Here is a 25,940-nt window from a genome sequence, read left to right on the forward strand (position 1 = left end):
ACCCCGAGGGTCCTAGCCCTATGCGTGCCGTGCCGCGGACCCTGTGCCCTGCAGCGCCTCCTGGGGAATCCCGAGGCAGCTCCCTCCCCTCGCCGCTCCAAAGGAGGCAACACCACCCCAGTGGGCTAACAGGGGAGACGAGCCAGGGCCCCGCCACAACTCAAGAACCCACCACCGCAAGTCGAGAAAACCCACGTGATGCCACGCCCATTGCGTGAGGAGGCACTTTTCCCGTGCAGGGCATGGAGAGCATGCCCCGGCACCTCTCCCGGCTCAGAACGGGGCTTGACTCCGTGCGGGTGGCACCAGGTTTCCCCCGAGATACCCGTACCAACCCGCCAAGAAGGCAGGGCTTCCCGCCACAGCGCGAGAGCGTCCCGTGGGCCCCCCTCCCTGCGAGAAGGGGCACTTTGTATCTGCAACGACTCGAGAGCCATCCTGAGTGCTCTCTGGCCCTGCAAAGCAGGCTGGACTCCGTCTAGGCAGCCCCAAAGGTTCCCCGAGATCCTCGTGTCCCCACGCGAGTGCAACCCCGAGTCTCCCGGTGCGGCTCGACAGCGACCCCGCCTCTCCTACGCCACCTCTTCTCGAGAGGGGGGCCGCCGGCTTTGCCTCCACTCGACTGGAATTCCTACTTTCCTTCGCACCTGAAGAGGAGGCCTGTCCCTTCTCCTGATGCTCCAGAGGAGGCCCCAAGACAGCAGTTCCGGCCCCAAGTCCAAAGATCCCCAAGGAAGACCGCAATGGCACATGGGGCCCCATTGCATCGCAGCGAATCGACGGGAAGCCCAGCTGCCCCTGGCAATGGTAAAGGAGGCCGGCCGGCACTTCCCAGAGGCAACAAGAGAGGCTCCCTGAGGCGCCTGGCATGGGATCCAGAGAGGCAACCCCCGCCTCCCGCTGCGACTCCAGGAAAAGCACGACCTTCGACCCTGCATTCGAGATGAAGCCCGGTTTCCCCGTCCTGTGACCCGAGAGAAAGGCTGAGTCCCCTCGGCTCCCTTGATGCCACTCCAGAGATGCCCCGAGATGCCCATCCCACCTCGAGGGGCACCCCGAGGGCCCTAGCTCAATGCTTGACGGAGACCCGGTGCACCGCAGCGCCTCCTGGGGAATACCGAGGCGGCTCCCTGCCCTCGCCGCTCCAAAGGAGGCAACACCACCCCACTGGGCTAACAGGGGAGACTGGCCAGGGCCCCGCCACAACTCGAGAACCCACCGCCGCAAGTCGGGAAAACCCACGTGATGCCACGCCCATTGCGTGAGGAGGCACTTTTCCCGTGCAGGGCATGGAGAGCATGCCCCGGCACCTCTCCCGTCTCAGAACGGGGCTTGACTCCGTGCGGGTGACACCAGGTGTCCCCCGAGATACCCGTGCCAACCCGCTAAGAAGGCAGGGCTTCCCGCCACAGCGCGAGAGCGTCCCGTGGGCCCCCCTCCCTGCGAGAAGGGGCCCTTTGTATCTGCAGCGACTCGAGAGCCATCCTGAGTGCTCTCTGGCCCTGCAAAGCAGGCTGGACTCCGTCTAGGCGGCCCCAGAGGTGCCCCGAGATCCCCGTGTCCCCACGCGAGTGGAACCCCGCGTCTCCAGGCACAGTTAGACAGCGATCCCACCTCCCCTACGCCACCTCTTCTCGAGAGGGGGGCCGCCGGCTTTGCCTCCACTCGACGGGAATCCCTACTTTCCTTCGCACCTCAAGAGGAGGCCTGTCACTTCTCCTGACGCTCCAGAGGAGGCCCCAAGACACCAGATCCGGCCCCAAGGCCAAAGGTCCCCAAGGAAGCCCGCAATGGCACATGGGGCCACATTCCATTGCAGCGAATCGACGGGAAGCCCAGCTGCCCCTGGCAATGGCAAGGGAGGCCGGCACTTCCCAGAGGCAACAGGAGAAGCTCCCTGAGGAGCCTGGCATGGGATCCAGAGAGGCAACCCCCGCCTCCCGCTGCGACTCCAGGAAAAGCACGACCTTCGACCCTGCATTCGAGATGAAGCCCGGTTTCCCCTTACTGTGACCCGAGAGAAAGGCTGAGTCCCCGCGGCTCCCTTGATGCCACTCCAGAGATGCCCCGAGATGCCCATCCCACCTCGAGGGGCACCCCGAGGGTCCTAGCTCAATGCTTGCCGCGGACCCGGTGCGCTGCAGCGCCTCCTGGGGAAACCCAAGGCGGCTCCCTCCCCTCGCCGCTCCATAGGAGGCACCACGACCCCGCTGGGCTAATAGGGGCGACGGGCCAGGGTCCCCGCCGCAACTCGAGAACCCACCGCCGCAAGTCGAGAAACCCCACGTGATGCCACGCCCACAGCGTGAGGAGGCGCTTTTCCCTTGCAGGGCGTGGAGAGCATGCCCCGGTACCTCTCCCGGCTCAGAACGGGGCTTCACTCCGTGCGGCCGACACCAGGTGTCCCCCGAGATAGCCGTGCCAACCGGTCAAGAAGGCAGGGCTTCCCGCCACAGCGCGAGAGCGTCCTGTGGGCCCCCCTCCGTGCGAGAAGGGGCCCTTTGTATCTGCAGCGACTCGAGAGCCATCTTGAGTGCTCTCTGGCCCTCAAAGGAGGCTGGACTCCCTCTCGGCGCCCCCAGAGGTTCCCCGAGATCCCCGTGTCCCCACGAGAGCGGAGCCCCGAGTCTCCAGGCGCGGCTCGACAGCGACCCCGCCTCGCCTACTCCACCTCTTCTCGAGAGGGGGGCCGCCGGCTTTGCCTCCACTCGACTGGAATCCCTACTTTCCTTCGCACCTCAAAAGGAGGCCTGTCACTTCTCCTGATGCTCCAGAGGAGGCCCCAAGACACCAGTTCTGGCCCCAAGAACGAAGGTCCCCAAGGAAAACCGCAATGGCACATGGGGCCCCATTGCATCGCAGCGAATCGACGGGAAGCCCAGCTGCCCCTGGCAATGGCAAAGGAGGTCGGCACTTCCCAGAGGCAACAAGAGAAGCTCCCTGAGGAGCCTGGCATGGGATCCAGAGAGGCAACCCCCGCCTCCCGCTGCGACTCCAGGAAAAGCACGACCTTCGACCCTGCATTCGAGATGAAGCCCGGTTTCCCCTTACTGTGACCCGAGAGAAAGGCTGAGTCCCCGCGGCTCCCTTGATGCCACTCCAGAGATGCCCCGAGATGCCCATCCCACCTCGAGGGGCACCCCGAGGGTCCTAGCTCAATGCTTGCCGCGGACCCGGTGCGCTGCAGCGCCTCCTGGGGAAACCCAAGGCGGCTCCCTCCCCTCGCCGCTCCATAGGAGGCACCACGACCCCGCTGGGCTAATAGGGGCGACGGGCCAGGGTCCCCGCCGCAACTCGAGAACCCACCGCCGCAAGTCGAGAAACCCCACGTGATGCCACGCCCACTGCGTGAGGAGGCGCTTTTCCCTTGCAGGGCGTGGAGAGCATGCCCCGGTACCTCTCCCGGCTCAGAACGGGGCTTCACTCCGTGCGGCCGACACCAGGTGTCCCCCGAGATAGCCGTGCCAACCGGTCAAGAAGGCAGGGCTTCCCGCCACAGCGCGAGAGCGTCCTGTGGGCCCCCCTCCGTGCGAGAAGGGGCCCTTTGTATCTGCAGCGACTCGAGAGCCATCTTGAGTGCTCTCTGGCCCTCAAAGGAGGCTGGACTCCCTCTCGGCGCCCCCAGAGGTTCCCCGAGATCCCCGTGTCCCCACGAGAGCGGAGCCCCGAGTCTCCAGGCGCGGCTCGACAGCGACCCCGCCTCGCCTACGCCACCTCTTCTCGAGAGGGGGGCCGCCGGCTTTGCCTCCACTCGACTGGAATCCCTACTTTCCTTCGCACCTCAAAAGGAGGCCTGTCACTTCTCCTGACGCTCCAGAGGAGGCCCCAAGACACCAGTTCTGGCCCCAAGAACGAAGGTCCCCAAGGAAAACCGCAATGGCACATGGGGCCCCATTGCATCGCAGCAAATCGACGGGAAGCCCAGCTGCCCCTGGCAATGGCAAAGGAGGTCGGCACTTCCCAGAGGCAACAAGAGAAGCTCCCTGAGGAGCCTGGCATGGGATCCAGAGAGGCAACCCCCGCCTCCCGCTGCGACTCCAGGAAAAGCACGACCTTCGACCCTGCATTCGAGATGAAGCCCGATTTCCCCTTACTGTGACCCGAGAGAAAGGCTGAGTCCCCGCGGCTCCCTTGATGCCACCCCAGAGATGCCCCGAGAAGCCCATCCGACCTCGAGGGGCACCCCGAGGGTCCTAGCCCTATGCGTGCCGTGCCGCGGACCCTGTGCCCTGCAGCGCCTCCTGGGGAATCCCGAGGCAGCTCCCTCCCCTCGCCGCTCCAAAGGAGGCAACACCACCCCAGTGGGCTAACAGGGGAGACGAGCCAGGGCCCCGCCACAACTCAAGAACCCACCACCGCAAGTCGAGAAAACCCACGTGATGCCACGCCCATTGCGTGAGGAGGCACTTTTCCCGTGCAGGGCATGGAGAGCATGCCCCGGCACCTCTCCCGGCTCAGAACGGGGCTTGACTCCGTGCGGGTGGCACCAGGTTTCCCCCGAGATACCCGTACCAACCCGCCAAGAAGGCAGGGCTTCCCGCCACAGCGCGAGAGCGTCCCGTGGGCCCCCCTCCCTGCGAGAAGGGGCACTTTGTATCTGCAACGACTCGAGAGCCATCCTGAGTGCTCTCTGGCCCTGCAAAGCAGGCTGGACTCCGTCTAGGCAGCCCCAAAGGTTCCCCGAGATCCTCGTGTCCCCACGCGAGTGCAACCCCGAGTCTCCCGGCGCGGCTCGACAGCGACCCCGCCTCTCCTACGCCACCTCTTCTCGAGAGGGGGGCCGCCGGCTTTGCCTCCACTCGACTGGAATTCCTACTTTCCTTCGCACCTGAAGAGGAGGCCTGTCCCTTCTCCTGATGCTCCAGAGGAGGCCCCAAGACAGCAGTTCCGGCCCCAAGTCCAAAGATCCCCAAGGAAGACCGCAATGGCACATGGGGCCCCATTGCATCGCAGCGAATCGACGGGAAGCCCAGCTGCCCCTGGCAATGGTAAAGGAGGCCGGCCGGCACTTCCCAGAGGCAACAAGAGAGGCTCCCTGAGGCGCCTGGCATCGGATCCAGAGAGGCAACCCCCGCCTCCCGCTGCGACTCCAGGAAAAGCACGACCTTCGACCCTGCATTCGAGATGAAGCCCGGTTTCCCCGTCCTGTGACCCGAGAGAAAGGCTGAGTCCCCTCGGCTCCCTTGATGCCACTCCAGAGATGCCCCGAGATGCCCATCCCACCTCGAGGGGCACCCAGAGGGCCCTAGCTCAATGCTTGACGGAGACCCGGTGCACCGCAGCGCCTCCTGGGGAATACCGAGGCGGCTCCCTGCCCTCGCCGCTCCAAAGGAGGCAACACCACCCCACTGGGCTAACAGGGGAGACTGGCCAGGGCCCCGCCACAACTCGAGAACCCACCCTCCGCAAGTCGAGAAAACACACGTGATGCCACGCCCATTGCGTGAGGAGGCACTTTTCCCGTGCAGGGCATGGAGAGCATGCCCCGGCACCTCTCCCGTCTCAGAACGGGGCTTGACTCCGTGCGGGTGACACCAGGTGTCCCCCGAGATACCCGTGCCAACCCGCTAAGGAGGCAGGGCTTCCCGCCACAGCGCGAGAGCGTCCCGTGGGCCCCCCTCCCTGCGAGAAGGGGCCCTTTGTATCTGCAGTGACTCGAGAGCCATCCTGAGTGCTCTCTGGCCCTGCAGAGCAGGCTGGACTCCGTCTAGGCGGCCCCAGAGGTGCCCCGAGATCCCCGTGTCCCCACGCGAGTGGAACCCCGCGTCTCCAGGCACAGTTAGACAGCGATCCCACCTCCCCTACGCCACCTCTTCTCGAGAGGGGGGCCGCCGGCTTTGCCTCCACTCGACGGGAATCCCTACTTTCCTTCGCACCTCAAGAGGAGGCCTGTCACTTCTCCTGACGCTCCAGAGGAGGCCCCAAGACACCAGATCCGGCCCCAAGGCCAAAGGTCCCCAAGGAAGCCCGCAATGGCACATGGGGCCACATTCCATTGCAGCGAATCGACGGGAAGCCCAGCTGCCCCTGGCAATGGCAAGGGAGGCCGGCACTTCCCAGAGGCAACAGGAGAAGCTCCCTGAGGAGCCTGGCATGGGATCCAGAGAGGCAACCCCCGCCTCCCGCTGCGACTCCAGGAAAAGCACGACCTTCGACCCTGCATTCGAGATGAAGCCCGGTTTCCCCTTACTGTGACCCGAGAGAAAGGCTGAGTCCCCGCGGCTCCCTTGATGCCACTCCAGAGATGCCCCGAGATGCCCATCCCACCTCGAGGGGCACCCCGAGGGTCCTAGCTCAATGCTTGCCGCGGACCCGGTGCGCTGCAGCGCCTCCTGGGGAAACCCAAGGCGGCTCCCTCCCCTCGCCGCTCCATAGGAGGCACCACGACCCCGCTGGGCTAATAGGGGCGACGGGCCAGGGTCCCCGCCGCAACTCGAGAACCCACCGCCGCAAGTCGAGAAACCCCACGTGATGCCACGCCCACTGCGTGAGGAGGCGCTTTTCCCTTGCAGGGCGTGGAGAGCATGCCCCGGTACCTCTCCCGGCTCAGAACGGGGCTTCACTCCGTGCGGCCGACACCAGGTGTCCCCCGAGATAGCCGAGCCAACCGGTCAAGAAGGCAGGGCTTCCCGCCACAGCGCGAGAGCGTCCTGTGGGCCCCCCTCCGTGCGAGAAGGGGCCCTTTGTATCTGCAGCGACTCGAGAGCCATCTTGAGTGCTCTCTGGCCCTCAAAGGAGGCTGGACTCCCTCTCGGCGCCCCCAGAGGTTCCCCGAGATCCCCGTGTCCCCACGAGAGCGGAGCCCCGAGTCTCCAGGCGCGGCTCGACAGCGACCCCGCCTCGCCTACGCCACCTCTTCTCGAGAGGGGGGCCGCCGGCTTTGCCTCCACTCGACTGGAATCCCTACTTTCCTTCGCACCTCAAAAGGAGGCCTGTCACTTCTCCTGACGCTCCAGAGGAGGCCCCAAGACACCAGTTCTGGCCCCAAGAACGAAGGTCCCCAAGGAAAACCGCAATGGCACATGGGGCCCCATTGCATCGCAGCGAATCGACGGGAAGCCCAGCTGCCCCTGGCAATGGCAAAGGAGGTCGGCACTTCCCAGAGGCAACAAGAGAAGCTCCCTGAGGAGCCTGGCATGGGATCCAGAGAGGCAACCCCCGCCTCCCGCTGCGACTCCAGGAAAAGCACGACCTTCGACCCTGCATTCGAGATGAAGCCCGATTTCCCCTTACTGTGACCCGAGAGAAAGGCTGAGTCCCCGCGGCTCCCTTGATGCCACCCCAGAGATGCCCCGAGAAGCCCATCCGACCTCGAGGGGCACCCCGAGGGTCCTAGCCCTATGCGTGCCGTGCCGCGGACCCTGTGCGCTGCAGCGCCTCCTGGGGAATCCCGAGGCAGCTCCCTCCCCTCGCCGCTCCAAAGGAGGCAACACCACCCCAGTGGGCTAACAGGGGAGACCAGCCAGGGCCCCGCCACAACTCAAGAACCCACCACCGCAAGTCGAGAAAACCCACGTGATGCCACGCCCATTGCGTGAGGAGGCACTTTTCCCGTGCAGGGCATGGAGAGCATGCCCCGGCACCTCTCCCGGCTCAGAACGGGGCTTGACTCCGTGCGGGTGGCACCAGGTTTCCCCCGAGATACCCGTACCAACCCGCCAAGAAGGCAGGGCTTCCCGCCACAGCGCGAGAGCGTCCCGTGGGCCCCCCTCCCTGCGAGAAGGGGCACTTTGTATCTGCAACGACTCGAGAGCCATCCTGAGTGCTCTCTGGCCCTGCAAAGCAGGCTGGACTCCGTCTAGGCAGCCCCAAAGGTTCCCCGAGATCCTCGTGTCCCCACGCGAGTGCAACCCCGAGTCTCCCAGCGCGGCTCGACAGCGACCCCGCCTCTCCTACGCCACCTCTTCTCGAGAGGGGGGCCGCCGGCTTTGCCTCCACTCGACTGGAATTCCTACTTTCCTTCGCACCTGAAGAGGAGGCCTGTCCCTTCTCCTGATGCTCCAGAGGAGGCCCCAAGACAGCAGTTCCGGCCCCAAGTCCAAAGATCCCCAAGGAAGACCGCAATGGCACATGGGGCCCCATTGCATCGCAGCGAATCGACGGGAAGCCCAGCTGCCCCTGGCAATGGTAAAGGAGGCCGGCCGGCACTTCCCAGAGGCAACAAGAGAGGCTCCCTGAGGCGCCTGGCATCGGATCCAGAGAGGCAACCCCCGCCTCCCGCTGCGACTCCAGGAAAAGCACGACCTTCGACCCTGCATTCGAGATGAAGCCCGGTTTCCCCGTCCTGTGACCCGAGAGAAAGGCTGAGTCCCCTCGGCTCCCTTGATGCCACTCCAGAGATGCCCCGAGATGCCCATCCCACCTCGAGGGGCACCCAGAGGGCCCTAGCTCAATGCTTGACGGAGACCCGGTGCACCGCAGCGCCTCCTGGGGAATACCGAGGCGGCTCCCTGCCCTCGCCGCTCCAAAGGAGGCAACACCACCCCACTGGGCTAACAGGGGAGACTGGCCAGGGCCCCGCCACAACTCGAGAACCCACCCTCCGCAAGTCGAGAAAACACACGTGATGCCACGCCCATTGCGTGAGGAGGCACTTTTCCCGTGCAGGGCATGGAGAGCATGCCCCGGCACCTCTCCCGTCTCAGAACGGGGCTTGACTCCGTGCGGGTGACACCAGGTGTCCCCCGAGATACCCGTGCCAACCCGCTAAGGAGGCAGGGCTTCCCGCCACAGCGCGAGAGCGTCCCGTGGGCCCCCCTCCCTGCGAGAAGGGGCCCTTTGTATCTGCAGCGACTCGAGAGCCATCCTGAGTGCTCTCTGGCCCTGCAGAGCAGGCTGGACTCCGTCTAGGCGGCCCCAGAGGTGCCCCGAGATCCCCGTGTCCCCACGCGAGTGGAACCCCGCGTCTCCAGGCACAGTTAGACAGCGATCCCACCTCCCCTACGCCACCTCTTCTCGAGAGGGGGGCCGCCGGCTTTGCCTCCACTCGACGGGAATCCCTACTTTCCTTCGCACCTCAAGAGGAGGCCTGTCACTTCTCCTGACGCTCCAGAGGAGGCCCCAAGACACCAGATCCGGCCCCAAGGCCAAAGGTCCCCAAGGAAGCCCGCAATGGCACATGGGGCCACATTCCATTGCAGCGAATCGACGGGAAGCCCAGCTGCCCCTGGCAATGGCAAGGGAGGCCGGCACTTCCCAGAGGCAACAGGAGAAGCTCCCTGAGGAGCCTGGCATGGGATCCAGAGAGGCAACCCCCGCCTCCCGCTGCGACTCCAGGAAAAGCACGACCTTCGACCCTGCATTCGAGATGAAGCCCGGTTTCCCCTTACTGTGACCCGAGAGAAAGGCTGAGTCCCCGCGGCTCCCTTGATGCCACTCCAGAGATGCCCCGAGATGCCCATCCCACCTCGAGGGGCACCCCGAGGGTCCTAGCTCAATGCTTGCCGCGGACCCGGTGCGCTGCAGCGCCTCCTGGGGAAACCCAAGGCGGCTCCCTCCCCTCGCCGCTCCATAGGAGGCACCACGACCCCGCTGGGCTAATAGGGGCGACGGGCCAGGGTCCCCGCCGCAACTCGAGAACCCACCGCCGCAAGTCGAGAAACCCCACGTGATGCCACGCCCACTGCGTGAGGAGGCGCTTTTCCCTTGCAGGGCGTGGAGAGCATGCCCCGGTACCTCTCCCGGCTCAGAACGGGGCTTCACTCCGTGCGGCCGACACCAGGTGTCCCCCGAGATAGCCGAGCCAACCGGTCAAGAAGGCAGGGCTTCCCGCCACAGCGCGAGAGCGTCCTGTGGGCCCCCCTCCGTGCGAGAAGGGGCCCTTTGTATCTGCAGCGACTCGAGAGCCATCTTGAGTGCTCTCTGGCCCTCAAAGGAGGCTGGACTCCCTCTCGGCGCCCCCAGAGGTTCCCCGAGATCCCCGTGTCCCCACGAGAGCGGAGCCCCGAGTCTCCAGGCGCGGCTCGACAGCGGCCCCGCCTCGCCTACGCCACCTCTTCTCGAGAGGGGGGCCGCCGGCTTTGCCTCCACTCGACTGGAATCCCTACTTTCCTTCGCACCTCAAAAGGAGGCCTGTCACTTCTCCTGACGCTCCAGAGGAGGCCCCAAGACACCAGTTCTGGCCCCAAGAACGAAGGTCCCCGAGGAAAACCGCAATGGCACATGGGGCCCCATTGCATCGCAGCGAATCGACGGGAAGCCCAGCTGCCCCTGGCAATGGCAAAGGAGGTCGGCACTTCCCAGAGGCAACAAGAGAAGCTCCCTGAGGAGCCTGGCATGGGATCCAGAGAGGCAACCCCCGCCTCCCGCTGCGACTCCAGGAAAAGCACGACCTTCGACCCTGCATTCGAGATGAAGCCCGATTTCCCCTTACTGTGACCCGAGAGAAAGGCTGAGTCCCCGAGGCTCCCTTGATGCCACCCCAGAGATGCCCCGAGAAGCCCATCCGACCTCGAGGGGCACCCCGAGGGTCCTAGCCCTATGCGTGCCGTGCCGCGGACCCTGTGCGCTGCAGCGCCTCCTGGGGAATCCCGAGGCAGCTCCCTCCCCTCGCCACTCCAAAGGAGGCAACACCACCCCAGTGGGCTAACAGGGGAGACGAGCCAGGGCCCCGCCACAACTCAAGAACCCACCACCGCAAGTCGAGAAAACCCACGTGATGCCACGCCCATTGCGTGAGGAGGCACTTTTCCCGTGCAGGGCATGGAGAGCATGCCCCGGCACCTCTCCCGGCTCAGAACGGGGCTTGACTCCGTGCGGGTGGCACCAGGTTTCCCCCGAGATACCCGTACCAACCCGCCAAGAAGGCAGGGCTTCCCGCCACAGCGCGAGAGCGTCCCGTGGGCCCCCCTCCCTGCGAGAAGGGGCACTTTGTATCTGCAACGACTCGAGAGCCATCCTGAGTGCTCTCTGGCCCTGCAAAGCAGGCTGGACTCCGTCTAGGCAGCCCCAAAGGTTCCCCGAGATCCTCGTGTCCCCACGCGAGTGCAACCCCGAGTCTCCCGGCGCGGCTCGACAGCGACCCCGCCTCTCCTACGCCACCTCTTCTCGAGAGGGGGGCCGCCGGCTTTGCCTCCACTCGACTGGAATTCCTACTTTCCTTCGCACCTGAAGAGGAGGCCTGTCCCTTCTCCTGATGCTCCAGAGGAGGCCCCAAGACAGCAGTTCCGGCCCCAAGTCCAAAGATCCCCAAGGAAGACCGCAATGGCACATGGGGCCCCATTGCATCGCAGCGAATCGACGGGAAGCCCAGCTGCCCCTGGCAATGGTAAAGGAGGCCGGCCGGCACTTCCCAGAGGCAACAAGAGAGGCTCCCTGAGGCGCCTGGCATGGGATCCAGAGAGGCAACCCCCGCCTCCCGCTGCGACTCCAGGAAAAGCACGACCTTCGACCCTGCATTCGAGATGAAGCCCGGTTTCCCCGTCCTGTGACCCGAGAGAAAGGCTGAGTCCCCTCGGCTCCCTTGATGCCACTCCAGAGATGCCCCGAGATGCCCATCCCACCTCGAGGGGCACCCCGAGGGCCCTAGCTCAATGCTTGACGGAGACCCGGTGCACCGCAGCGCCTCCTGGGGAATACCGAGGCGGCTCCCTGCCCTCGCCGCTCCAAAGGAGGCAACACCACCCCACTGGGCTAACAGGGGAGACTGGCCAGGGCCCCGCCACAACTCGAGAACCCACCGCCGCAAGTCGGGAAAACCCACGTGATGCCACGCCCATTGCGTGAGGAGGCACTTTTCCCGTGCAGGGCATGGAGAGCATGCCCCGGCACCTCTCCCGTCTCAGAACGGGGCTTGACTCCGTGCGGGTGACACCAGGTGTCCCCCGAGATACCCGTGCCAACCCGCTAAGAAGGCAGGGCTTCCCGCCACAGCGCGAGAGCGTCCCGTGGGCCCCCCTCCCTGCGAGAAGGGGCCCTTTGTATCTGCAGCGACTCGAGAGCCATCCTGAGTGCTCTCTGGCCCTGCAAAGCAGGCTGGACTCCGTCTAGGCGGCCCCAGAGGTGCCCCGAGATCCCCGTGTCCCCACGCGAGTGGAACCCCGCGTCTCCAGGCACAGTTAGACAGCGATCCCACCTCCCCTACGCCACCTCTTCTCGAGAGGGGGGCCGCCGGCTTTGCCTCCACTCGACGGGAATCCCTACTTTCCTTCGCACCTCAAGAGGAGGCCTGTCACTTCTCCTGACGCTCCAGAGGAGGCCCCAAGACACCAGATCCGGCCCCAAGGCCAAAGGTCCCCAAGGAAGCCCGCAATGGCACATGGGGCCACATTCCATTGCAGCGAATCGACGGGAAGCCCAGCTGCCCCTGGCAATGGCAAGGGAGGCCGGCACTTCCCAGAGGCAACAGGAGAAGCTCCCTGAGGAGCCTGGCATGGGATCCAGAGAGGCAACCCCCGCCTGCCGCTGCGACTCCAGGAAAAGCACGACCTTCGACCCTGCATTCGAGATGAAGCCCGGTTTCCCCTTACTGTGACCCGAGAGAAAGGCTGAGTCCCCGCGGCTCCCTTGATGCCACTCCAGAGATGCCCCGAGATGCCCATCCCACCTCGAGGGGCACCCCGAGGGTCCTAGCTCAATGCTTGCCGCGGACCCGGTGCGCTGCAGCGCCTCCTGGGGAAACCCAAGGCGGCTCCCTCCCCACGCCGCTCCATAGGAGGCACCACGACCCCGCTGGGCTAATAGGGGCGACGGGCCAGGGTCCCCGCCGCAACTCGAGAACCCACCGCCGCAAGTCGAGAAACCCCACGTGATGCCACGCCCACTGCGTGAGGAGGCGCTTTTCCCTTGCAGGGCGTGGAGAGCATGCCCCGGTACCTCTCCCGGCTCAGAACGGGGCTTCACTCCGTGCGGCCGACACCAGGTGTCCCCCGAGATAGCCGTGCCAACCGGTCAAGAAGGCAGGGCTTCCCGCCACAGCGCGAGAGCGTCCTGTGGGCCCCCCTCCGTGCGAGAAGGGGCCCTTTGTATCTGCAGCGACTCGAGAGCCATCTTGAGTGCTCTCTGGCCCTCAAAGGAGGCTGGACTCCCTCTCGGCGCCCCCAGAGGTTCCCCGAGATCCCCGTGTCCCCACGAGAGCGGAGCCCCGAGTCTCCAGGCGCGGCTCGACAGCGACCCCGCCTCGCCTACGCCACCTCTTCTCGAGAGGGGGGCCGCCGGCTTTGCCTCCACTCGACTGGAATCCCTACTTTCCTTCGCACCTCAAAAGGAGGCCTGTCACTTCTCCTGACGCTCCAGAGGAGGCCCCAAGACACCAGTTCTGGCCCCAAGAACGAAGGTCCCCAAGGAAAACCGCAATGGCACATGGGGCCCCATTGCATCGCAGCGAATCGACGGGAAGCCCAGCTGCCCCTGGCAATGGCAAAGGAGGTCGGCACTTCCCAGAGGCAACAAGAGAAGCTCCCTGAGGAGCCTGGCATGGGATCCAGAGAGGCAACCCCCGCCTCCCGCTGCGACTCCAGGAAAAGCACGACCTTCGACCCTGCATTCGAGATGAAGCCCGATTTCCCCTTACTGTGACCCGAGAGAAAGGCTGAGTCCCCGCGGCTCCCTTGATGCCACCCCAGAGATGCCCCGAGAAGCCCATCCGACCTCGAGGGGCACCCCGAGGGTCCTAGCCCTATGCGTGCCGTGCCGCGGACCCTGTGCGCTGCAGCGCCTCCTGGGGAATCCCGAGGCAGCTCCCTCCCCTCGCCGCTCCAAAGGAGGCAACACCACCCCAGTGGGCTAACAGGGGAGACGAGCCAGGGCCCCGCCACAACTCAAGAACCCACCACCGCAAGTCGAGAAAACCCACGTGATGCCACGCCCATTGCGTGAGGAGGCACTTTTCCCGTGCAGGGCATGGAGAGCATGCCCCGGCACCTCTCCCGGCTCAGAACGGGGCTTGACTCCGTGCGGGTGGCACCAGGTTTCCCCCGAGATACCCGTACCAACCCGCCAAGAAGGCAGGGCTTCCCGCCACAGCGCGAGAGCGTCCCGTGGGCCCCCCTCCCTGCGAGAAGGGGCACTTTGTATCTGCAACGACTCGAGAGCCATCCTGAGTGCTCTCTGGCCCTGCAAAGCAGGCTGGACTCCGTCTAGGCAGCCCCAAAGGTTCCCCGAGATCCTCGTGTCCCCACGCGAGTGCAACCCCGAGTCTCCCGGCGCGGCTCGACAGCGACCCCGCCTCTCCTACGCCACCTCTTCTCGAGAGGGGGGCCGCCGGCTTTGCCTCCACTCGACTGGAATTCCTACTTTCCTTCGCACCTGAAGAGGAGGCCTGTCCCTTCTCCTGATGCTCCAGAGGAGGCCCCAAGACAGCAGTTCCGGCCCCAAGTCCAAAGATCCCCAAGGAAGACCGCAATGGCACATGGGGCCCCATTGCATCGCAGCGAATCGACGGGAAGCCCAGCTGCCCCTGGCAATGGTAAAGGAGGCCGGCCGGCACTTCCCAGAGGCAACAAGAGAGGCTCCCTGAGGCGCCTGGCATGGGATCCAGAGAGGCAACCCCCGCCTCCCGCTGCGACTCCAGGAAAAGCACGACCTTCGACCCTGCATTCGAGATGAAGCCCGGTTTCCCCGTCCTGTGACCCGAGAGAAAGGCTGAGTCCCCTCGGCTCCCTTGATGCCACTCCAGAGATGCCCCGAGATGCCCATCCCACCTCGAGGGGCACCCCGAGGGCCCTAGCTCAATGCTTGACGGAGACCCGGTGCACCGCAGCGCCTCCTGGGGAATACCGAGGCGGCTCCCTGCCCTCGCCGCTCCAAAGGAGGCAACACCACCCCACTGGGCTAACAGGGGAGACTGGCCAGGGCCCCGCCACAACTCGAGAACCCACCGCCGCAAGTCGGGAAAACCCACGTGATGCCACGCCCATTGCGTGAGGAGGCACTTTTCCCGTGCAGGGCATGGAGAGCATGCCCCGGCACCTCTCCCGTCTCAGAACGGGGCTTGACTCCGTGCGGGTGACACCAGGTGTCCCCTGAGATACCCGTGCCAACCCGCTAAGGAGGCAGGGCTTCCCGCCACAGCGCGAGAGCGTCCCGTGGGCCCCCCTCCCTGCGAGAAGGGGCCCTTTGTATCTGCAGTGACTCGAGAGCCATCCTGAGTGCTCTCTGGCCCTGCAGAGCAGGCTGGACTCCGTCTAGGCGGCCCCAGAGGTGCCCCGAGATCCCCGTGTCCCCACGCGAGTGGAACCCCGCGTCTCCAGGCACAGTTAGACAGCGATCCCACCTCCCCTACGCCACCTCTTCTCGAGAGGGGGGCCGCCGGCTTTGCCTCCACTCGACGGGAATCCCTACTTTCCTTCGCACCTCAAGAGGAGGCCTGTCACTTCTCCTGACGCTCCAGAGGAGGCCCCAAGACACCAGATCCGGCCCCAAGGCCAAAGGTCCCCAAGGAAGCCCGCAATGGCACATGGGGCCACATTCCATTGCAGCGAATCGCCGGGAAGCCCAGCTGCCCCTGGCAATGGCAAGGGAGGCCGGCACTTCCCAGAGGCAACAGGAGAAGCTCCCTGAGGAGCCTGGCATGGGATCCAGAGAGGCAACCCCCGCCTCCCGCTGCGACTCCAGGAAAAGCACGACCTTCGACCCTGCATTCGAGATGAAGCCCGGTTTCCCCTTACTGTGACCCGAGAGAAAGGCTGAGTCCCCGCGGCTCCCTTGATGCCACTCCAGAGATGCCCCGAGATGCCCATCCCACCTCGAGGGGCACCCCGAGGGTCCTAGCTCAATGCTTGCCGCGGACCCGGTGCGCTGCAGCGCCTCCTGGGGAAACCCAAGGCGGCTCCCTCCCCTCGCCGCTCCATAGGAGGCACCACGACCCCGCTGGGCTAATAGGGGCGACGGGCCAGGGTCCCCGCCGCAACTCGAGAACCCACCGCCGCAAGTCGAGAAACCCCACGTGATGCCACGCCCACTGCGTGAGGAGGCGCTTTTCCCTTGCAGGGCGTGGAGAGCATGCCCCGGTACCTCTCCCGGCTCAGAACGGGGCTTCACTCCGTGCGGCCGACACCAGGTGTCCCCCGAGATAGCCGAGCCAACCGGTCAAGAAGGCAGGGCTTCCCGCCACAGCGCGAGAGCGTCCTGTGGGCCCCCCTCCGTGCGAGAAGGGGCCCTTTGTATCTGCAGCGACTCGAGAGCCATCTTGAGTGCTCTCTGGCCCTCAAAGGAGGCTGGACTCCCTCTCGGCGCCCCCAGAGGTTCCCCGAGATCCCCGTGTCCCCACGAGAGCGGAGCCCCGAGTCTCCAGGCGCGGCTCGACAGCGACCCGGCCTCGCCTACGCCACCTCTTCTCGAGAGGGGGGCCGCCGGCTTTGCCTCCACTCGACTGGAATCCCTACTTTCCTTCGCACCTCAAAAGGAGGCCTGTCACTTCTCCTGACGCTCCAGAGGAGGCCCCAAGACACCAGTTCTGGCCCCAAGAACGAAGGTCCCCAAGGAAAACCGCAATGGCACATGGGGCCCCATTGCATCGCAGCGAATCGACGGGAAGCCCAGCTGCCCCTGGCAATGGCAAAGGAGGTCGGCACTTCCCAGAGGCAACAAGAGAAGCTCCCTGAGGAGCCTGGCATGGGATCCAGAGAGGCAACCCCCGCCTCCCGCTGCGACTCCAGGAAAAGCACGACCTTCGACCCTGCATTCGAGATGAAGCCCGATTTCCCCTTACTGTGACCCGAGAGAAAGGCTGAGTCCCCGCGGCTCCCTTGATGCCACCCCAGAGATGCCCCGAGAAGCCCATCCGACCTCGAGGGGCACCCCGAGGGTCCTAGCCCTATGCGTGCCGTGCCGCGGACCCTGTGCGCTGCAGCGCCTCCTGGGGAATCCCGAGGCAGCTCCCTCCCCTCGCCGCTCCAAAGGAGGCAACACCACCCCAGTGGGCTAACAGGGGAGACCAGCCAGGGCCCCGCCACAACTCAAGAACCCACCACCGCAAGTCGAGAAAACCCACGTGATGCCACGCCCATTGCGTGAGGAGGCACTTTTCCCGTGCAGGGCATGGAGAGCATGCCCCGGCACCTCTCCCGGCTCAGAACGGGGCTTGACTCCGTGCGGGTGGCACCAGGTTTCCCCCGAGATACCCGTACCAACCCGCCAAGAAGGCAGGGCTTCCCGCCACAGCGCGAGAGCGTCCCGTGGGCCCCCCTCCCTGCGAGAAGGGGCACTTTGTATCTGCAACGACTCGAGAGCCATCCTGAGTGCTCTCTGGCCCTGCAAAGCAGGCTGGACTCCGTCTAGGCAGCCCCAAAGGTTCCCCGAGATCCTCGTGTCCCCACGCGAGTGCAACCCCGAGTCTCCCGGCGCGGCTCGACAGCGACCCCGCCTCTCCTACGCCACCTCTTCTCGAGAGGGGGGCCGCCGGCTTTGCCTCCACTCGACTGGAATTCCTACTTTCCTTCGCACCTGAAGAGGAGGCCTGTCCCTTCTCCTGATGCTCCAGAGGAGGCCCCAAGACAGCAGTTCCGGCCCCAAGTCCAAAGATCCCCAAGGAAGACCGCAATGGCACATGGGGCCCCATTGCATCGCAGCGAATCGACGGGAAGCCCAGCTGCCCCTGGCAATGGTAAAGGAGGCCGGCCGGCACTTCCCAGAGGCAACAAGAGAGGCTCCCTGAGGCGCCTGGCATCGGATCCAGAGAGGCAACCCCCGCCTCCCGCTGCGACTCCAGGAAAAGCACGACCTTCGACCCTGCATTCGAGATGAAGCCCGGTTTCCCCGTCCTGTGACCCGAGAGAAAGGCTGAGTCCCCTCGGCTCCCTTGATGCCACTCCAGAGATGCCCCGAGATGCCCATCCCACCTCGAGGGGCACCCAGAGGGCCCTAGCTCAATGCTTGACGGAGACCCGGTGCACCGCAGCGCCTCCTGGGGAATACCGAGGCGGCTCCCTGCCCTCGCCGCTCCAAAGGAGGCAACACCACCCCACTGGGCTAACAGGGGAGACTGGCCAGGGCCCCGCCACAACTCGAGAACCCACCCTCCGCAAGTCGAGAAAACACACGTGATGCCACGCCCATTGCGTGAGGAGGCACTTTTCCCGTGCAGGGCATGGAGAGCATGCCCCGGCACCTCTCCCGTCTCAGAACGGGGCTTGACTCCGTGCGGGTGACACCAGGTGTCCCCCGAGATACCCGTGCCAACCCGCTAAGGAGGCAGGGCTTCCCGCCACAGCGCGAGAGCGTCCCGTGGGCCCCCCTCCCTGCGAGAAGGGGCCCTTTGTATCTGCAGTGACTCGAGAGCCATCCTGAGTGCTCTCTGGCCCTGCAGAGCAGGCTGGACTCCGTCTAGGCGGCCCCAGAGGTGCCCCGAGATCCCCGTGTCCCCACGCGAGTGGAACCCCGCGTCTCCAGGCACAGTTAGACAGCGATCCCACCTCCCCTACGCCACCTCTTCTCGAGAGGGGGGCCGCCGGCTTTGCCTCCACTCGACGGGAATCCCTACTTTCCTTCGCACCTCAAGAGGAGGCCTGTCACTTCTCCTGACGCTCCAGAGGAGGCCCCAAGACACCAGATCCGGCCCCAAGGCCAAAGGTCCCCAAGGAAGCCCGCAATGGCACATGGGGCCACATTCCATTGCAGCGAATCGCCGGGAAGCCCAGCTGCCCCTGGCAATGGCAAGGGAGGCCGGCACTTCCCAGAGGCAACAGGAGAAGCTCCCTGAGGAGCCTGGCATGGGATCCAGAGAGGCAACCCCCGCCTCCCGCTGCGACTCCAGGAAAAGCACGACCTTCGACCCTGCATTCGAGATGAAGCCCGGTTTCCCCTTACTGTGACCCGAGAGAAAGGCTGAGTCCCCGCGGCTCCCTTGATGCCACTCCAGAGATGCCCCGAGATGCCCATCCCACCTCGAGGGGCACCCCGAGGGTCCTAGCTCAATGCTTGCCGCGGACCCGGTGCGCTGCAGCCCCTCCTGGGGAAACCCAAGGCGGCTCCCTCCCCTCGCCGCTCCATAGGAGGCACCACGACCCCGCTGGGCTAATAGGGGCGACGGGCCAGGGTCCCCGCCGCAACTCGAGAACCCACCGCCGCAAGTCGAGAAACCCCACGTGATGCCACGCCCACTGCGTGAGGAGGCGCTTTTCCCTTGCAGGGCGTGGAGAGCATGCCCCGGTACCTCTCCCGGCTCAGAACGGGGCTTCACTCCGTGCGGCCGACACCAGGTGTCCCCCGAGATAGCCGAGCCAACCAGTCAAGAAGGCAGGGCTTCCCGCCACAGCGCGAGAGCGTCCTGTGGGCCCCCCTCCGTGCGAGAAGGGGCCCTTTGTATCTGCAGCGACTCGAGAGCCATCTTGAGTGCTCTCTGGCCCTCAAAGGAGGCTGGACTCCCTCTCGGCGCCCCCAGAGGTTCCCCGAGATCCCCGTGTCCCCACGAGAGCGGAGCCCCGAGTCTCCAGGCGCGGCTCGACAGCGACCCCGCCTCGCCTACGCCACCTCTTCTCGAGAGGGGGGCCGCCGGCTTTGCCTCCACTCGACTGGAATCCCTACTTTCCTTCGCACCTCAAAAGGAGGCCTGTCACTTCTCCTGACGCTCCAGAGGAGGCCCCAAGACACCAGTTCTGGCCCCAAGAACGAAGGTCCCCAAGGAAAACCGCAATGGCACATGGGGCCCCATTGCATCGCAGCGAATCGACGGGAAGCCCAGCTGCCCCTGGCAATGGCAAAGGAGGTCGGCACTTCCCAGAGGCAACAAGAGAAGCTCCCTGAGGAGCCTGGCATGGGATCCAGAGAGGCAACCCCCGCCTCCCGCTGCGACTCCAGGAAAAGCACGACCTTCGACCCTGCATTCGAGATGAAGCCCGATTTCCCCTTACTGTGACCCGAGAGAAAGGCTGAGTCCCCGCGGCTCCCTTGATGCCACCCCAGAGATGCCCCGAGAAGCCCATCCGACCTCGAGGGGCACCCCGAGGGTCCTAGCCCTATGCGTGCCGTGCCGCGGACCCTGTGCGCTGCAGCGCCTCCTGGGGAATCCCGAGGCAGCTCCCTCCCCTCGCCGCTCCAAAGGAGGCAACACCACCCCAGTGGGCTAACAGGGGAGACGAGCCAGGGCCCCGCCACAACTCAAGAACCCACCACCGCAAGTCGAGAAAACCCACGTGATGCCACGCCCATTGCGTGAGGAGGCACTTTTCCCGTGCAGGGCATGGAGAGCATGCCCCGGCACCTCTCCCGGCTCAGAACGGGGCTTGACTCCGTGCGGGTGGCACCAGGTTTCCCCCGAGATACCCGTACCAACCCGCCAAGAAGGCAGGGCTTCCCGCCACAGCGCGAGAGCGTCCCGTGGGCCCCCCTCCCTGCGAGAAGGGGCACTTTGTATCTGCAACGACTCGAGAGCCATCCTGAGTGCTCTCTGGCCCTGCAAAGCAGGCTGGACTCCGTCTAGGCAGCCCCAAAGGTTCCCCGAGATCCTCGTGTCCCCACGCGAGTGCAACCCCGAGTCTCCCGGCGCGGCTCGACAGCGACCCCGCCTCTCCTACGCCACCTCTTCTCGAGAGGGGGGCCGCCGGCTTTGCCTCCACTCGACTGGAATTCCTACTTTCCTTCGCACCTGAAGAGGAGGCCTGTCCCTTCTCCTGATGCTCCAGAGGAGGCCCCAAGACAGCAGTTCCGGCCCCAAGTCCAAAGATCCCCAAGGAAGACCGCAATGGCACATGGGGCCCCATTGCATCGCAGCGAATCGACGGGAAGCCCAGCTGCCCCTGGCAATGGTAAAGGAGGCCGGCCGGCACTTCCCAGAGGCAACAAGAGAGGCTCCCTGAGGCGCCTGGCATCGGATCCAGAGAGGCAACCCCCGCCTCCCGCTGCGACTCCAGGAAAAGCACGACCTTCGACCCTGCATTCGAGATGAAGCCCGGTTTCCCCGTCCTGTGACCCGAGAGAAAGGCTGAGTCCCCTCGGCTCCCTTGATGCCACTCCAGAGATGCCCCGAGATGCCCATCCCACCTCGAGGGGCACCCAGAGGGCCCTAGCTCAATGCTTGACGGAGACCCGGTGCACCGCAGCGCCTCCTGGGGAATACCGAGGCGGCTCCCTGCCCTCGCCGCTCCAAAGGAGGCAACACCACCCCACTGGGCTAACAGGGGAGACTGGCCAGGGCCCCGCCACAACTCGAGAACCCACCCTCCGCAAGTCGAGAAAACACACGTGATGCCACGCCCATTGCGTGAGGAGGCACTTTTCCCGTGCAGGGCATGGAGAGCATGCCCCGGCACCTCTCCCGTCTCAGAACGGGGCTTGACTCCGTGCGGGTGACACCAGGTGTCCCCCGAGATACCCGTGCCAACCCGCTAAGGAGGCAGGGCTTCCCGCCACAGCGCGAGAGCGTCCCGTGGGCCCCCCTCCCTGCGAGAAGGGGCCCTTTGTATCTGCAGCGACTCGAGAGCCATCCTGAGTGCTCTCTGGCCCTGCAAAGCAGGCTGGACTCCGTCTAGGCGGCCCCAGAGGTGCCCCGAGATCCCCGTGTCCCCACGCGAGTGGAACCCCGCGTCTCCAGGCACAGTTAGACAGCGATCCCACCTCCCCTACGCCACCTCTTCTCGAGAGGGGGGCCGCCGGCTTTGCCTCCACTCGACGGGAATCCCTACTTTCCTTCGCACCTCAAGAGGACGCCTGTCACTTCTCCTGACGCTCCAGAGGAGGCCCCAAGACACCAGATCCGGCCCCAAGGCCAAAGGTCCCCAAGGAAGCCCGCAATGGCACATGGGGCCACATTCCATTGCAGCGAATCGACGGGAAGCCCAGCTGCCCCTGGCAATGGCAAGGGAGGCCGGCACTTCCCAGAGGCAACAGGAGAAGCTCCCTGAGGAGCCTGGCATGGGATCCAGAGAGGCAACCCCCGCCTCCCGCTGCGACTCCAGGAAAAGCACGACCTTCGACCCTGCATTCGAGATGAAGCCCGGTTTCCCCTTACTGTGACCCGAGAGAAAGGCTGAGTCCCCGCGGCTCCCTTGATGCCACTCCAGAGATGCCCCGAGATGCCCATCCCACCTCGAGGGGCACCCCGAGGGTCCTAGCTCAATGCTTGCCGCGGACCCGGTGCGCTGCAGCGCCTCCTGGGGAAACCCAAGGCGGCTCCCTCCCCTCGCCGCTCCATAGGAGGCACCACGACCCCGCTGGGCTAATAGGGGCGACGGGCCAGGGTCCCCGCCGCAACTCGAGAACCCACCGCCGCAAGTCGAGAAACCCCACGTGATGCCACGCCCACTGCGTGAGGAGGCGCTTTTCCCTTGCAGGGCGTGGAGAGCATGCCCCGGTACCTCTCCCGGCTCAGAACGGGGCTTCACTCCGTGCGGCCGACACCAGGTGTCCCCCGAGATAGCCGAGCCAACCAGTCAAGAAGGCAGGGCTTCCCGCCACAGCGCGAGAGCGTCCTGTGGGCCCCCCTCCGTGCGAGAAGGGGCCCTTTGTATCTGCAGCGACTCGAGAGCCATCTTGAGTGCTCTCTGGCCCTCAAAGGAGGCTGGACTCCCTCTCGGCGCCCCCAGAGGTTCCCCGAGATCCCCGTGTCCCCACGAGAGCGGAGCCCCGAGTCTCCAGGCGCGGCTCGACAGCGACCCCGCCTCGCCTACGCCACCTCTTCTCGAGAGGGGGGCCGCCGGCTTTGCCTCCACTCGACTGGAATCCCTACTTTCCTTCGCACCTCAAAAGGAGGCCTGTCACTTCTCCTGACGCTCCAGAGGAGGCCCCAAGACACCAGTTCTGGCCCCAAGAACGAAGGTCCCCAAGGAAAACCGCAATGGCACATGGGGCCCCATTGCATCGCAGCGAATCGACGGGAAGCCCAGCTGCCCCTGGCAATGGCAAAGGAGGTCGGCACTTCCCAGAGGCAACAAGAGAAGCTCCCTGAGGAGCCTGGCATGGGATCCAGAGAGGCAACCCCCGCCTCCCGCTGCGACTCCAGGAAAAGCACGACCTTCGACCCTGCATTCGAGATGAAGCCCGATTTCCCCTTACTGTGACCCGAGAGAAAGGCTGAGTCCCCGCGGCTCCCTTGATGCCACCCCAGAGATGCCCCGAGAAGCCCATCCGACCTCGAGGGGCACCCCGAGGGTCCTAGCCCTATGCGTGCCGTGCCGCGGACCCTGTGCGCTGCAGCGCCTCCTGGGGAATCCCGAGGCAGCTCCCTCCCCTCGCCGCTCCAAAGGAGGCAACACCACCCCAGTGGGCTAACAGGGGAGACGAGCCAGGGCCCCGCCACAACTCAAGAACCCACCACCGCAAGTCGAGAAAACCCACGTGATGCCACGCCCATTGCGTGAGGAGGCACTTTTCCCGTGCAGGGCATGGAGAGCATGCCCCGGCACCTCTCCCGGCTCAGAACGGGGCTTGACTCCGTGCGGGTGGCACCAGGTTTCCCCCGAGATACCCGTACCAACCCGCCAAGAAGGCAGGGCTTCCCGCCACAGCGCGAGAGCGTCCCGTGGGCCCCCCTCCCTGCGAGAAGGGGCACTTTGTATCTGCAACGACTCGAGAGCCATCCTGAGTGCTCTCTGGCCCTGCAAAGCAGGCTGGACTCCGTCTAGGCAGCCCCAAAGGTTCCCCGAGATCCTCGTGTCCCCACGCGAGTGCAACCCCGAGTCTCCCGGCGCGGCTCGACAGCGACCCCGCCTCTCCTACGCCACCTCTTCTCGAGAGGGGGGCCGCCGGCTTTGCCTCCACTCGACTGGAATTCCTACTTTCCTTCGCACCTGAAGAGGAGGCCTGTCCCTTCTCCTGATGCTCCAGAGGAGGCCCCAAGACAGCAGTTCCGGCCCCAAGTCCAAAGATCCCCAAGGAAGACCGCAATGGCACATGGGGCCCCATTGCATCGCAGCGAATCGACGGGAAGCCCAGCTGCCCCTGGCAATGGTAAAGGAGGCCGGCCGGCACTTCCCAGAGGCAACAAGAGAGGCTCCCTGAGGCGCCTGGCATCGGATCCAGAGAGGCAACCCCCGCCTCCCGCTGCGACTCCAGGAAAAGCACGACCTTCGACCCTGCATTTGAGATGAAGCCCGGTTTCCCCGTCCTGTGACCCGAGAGAAAGGCTGAGTCCCCTCGGCTCCCTTGATGCCACTCCAGAGATGCCCCGAGATGCCCATCCCACCTCGAGGGGCACCCAGAGGGCCCTAGCTCAATGCTTGACGGAGACCCGGTGCACCGCAGCGCCTCCTGGGGAATACCGAGGCGGCTCCCTGCCCTCGCCGCTCCAAAGGAGGCAACACCACCCCACTGGGCTAACAGGGGAGACTGGCCAGGGCCCCGCCACAACTCGAGAACCCACCCTCCGCAAGTCGAGAAAACACACGTGATGCCACGCCCATTGCGTGAGGAGGCACTTTTCCCGTGCAGGGCATGGAGAGCATGCCCCGGCACCTCTCCCGTCTCAGAACGGGGCTTGACTCCGTGCGGGTGACACCAGGTGTCCCCCGAGATACCCGTGCCAACCCGCTAAGGAGGCAGGGCTTCCCGCCACAGCGCGAGAGCGTCCCGTGGGCCCCCCTCCCTGCGAGAAGGGGCCCTTTGTATCTGCAGCGACTCGAGAGCCATCCTGAGTGCTCTCTGGCCCTGCAAAGCAGGCTGGACTCCGTCTAGGCGGCCCCAGAGGTGCCCCGAGATCCCCGTGTCCCCACGCGAGTGGAACCCCGCGTCTCCAGGCACAGTTAGACAGCGATCCCACCTCCCCTACGCCACCTCTTCTCGAGAGGGGGGCCGCCGGCTTTGCCTCCACTCGACGGGAATCCCTACTTTCCTTCGCACCTCAAGAGGACGCCTGTCACTTCTCCTGACGCTCCAGAGGAGGCCCCAAGACACCAGATCCGGCCCCAAGGCCAAAGGTCCCCAAGGAAGCCCGCAATGGCACATGGGGCCACATTCCATTGCAGCGAATCGACGGGAAGCCCAGCTGCCCCTGGCAATGGCAAGGGAGGCCGGCACTTCCCAGAGGCAACAGGAGAAGCTCCCTGAGGAGCCTGGCATGGGATCCAGAGAGGCAACCCCCGCCTCCCGCTGCGACTCCAGGAAAAGCACGACCTTCGACCCTGCATTCGAGATGAAGCCCGGTTTCCCCTTACTGTGACCCGAGAGAAAGGCTGAGTCCCCGCGGCTCCCTTGATGCCACTCCAGAGATGCCCCGAGATGCCCAACCCACCTCGAGGGGCACCCCGAGGGTCCTAGCTCAATGCTTGCCGCGGACCCGGTGCGCTGCAGCGCCTCCTGGGGAAACCCAAGGCGGCTCCCTCCCCTCGCCGCTCCATAGGAGGCACCACGACCCCGCTGGGCTAATAGGGGCGACGGGCCAGGGTCCCCGCCGCAACTCGAGAACCCACCGCCGCAAGTCGAGAAACCCCACGTGATGCCACGCCCACTGCGTGAGGAGGCGCTTTTCCCTTGCAGGGCGTGGAGAGCATGCCCCGGTACCTCTCCCGGCTCAGAACGGGGCTTCACTCCGTGCGGCCGACACCAGGTGTCCCCCGAGATAGCCGAGCCAACCAGTCAAGAAGGCAGGGCTTCCCGCCACAGCGCGAGAGCGTCCTGTGGGCCCCCCTCCGTGCGAGAAGGGGCCCTTTGTATCTGCAGCGACTCGAGAGCCATCTTGAGTGCTCTCTGGCCCTCAAAGGAGGCTGGACTCCCTCTCGGCGCCCCCAGAGGTTCCCCGAGATCCCCGTGTCCCCACGAGAGCGGAGCCCCGAGTCTCCAGGCGCGGCTCGACAGCGACCCGGCCTCGCCTACGCCACCTCTTCTCGAGAGGGGGGCCGCCGGCTTTGCCTCCACTCGACTGGAATCCCTACTTTCCTTCGCACCTCAAAAGGAGGCCTGTCACTTCTCCTGACGCTCCAGAGGAGGCCCCAAGACACCAGTTCTGGCCCCAAGAACGAAGGTCCCCAAGGAAAACCGCAATGGCACATGGGGCCCCATTGCATCGCAGCGAATCGACGGGAAGCCCAGCTGCCCCTGGCAATGGCAAAGGAGGTCGGCACTTCCCAGAGGCA

Source organism: Giraffa tippelskirchi, chromosome 14, assembly GCF_054371585.1.
Source record: "Giraffa tippelskirchi isolate mGirTip1 chromosome 14, T2T-mGirTip1v1.2.pri, whole genome shotgun sequence".
NCBI classification, from domain to species: Eukaryota; Metazoa; Chordata; class Mammalia; order Artiodactyla; family Giraffidae; genus Giraffa; species Giraffa tippelskirchi.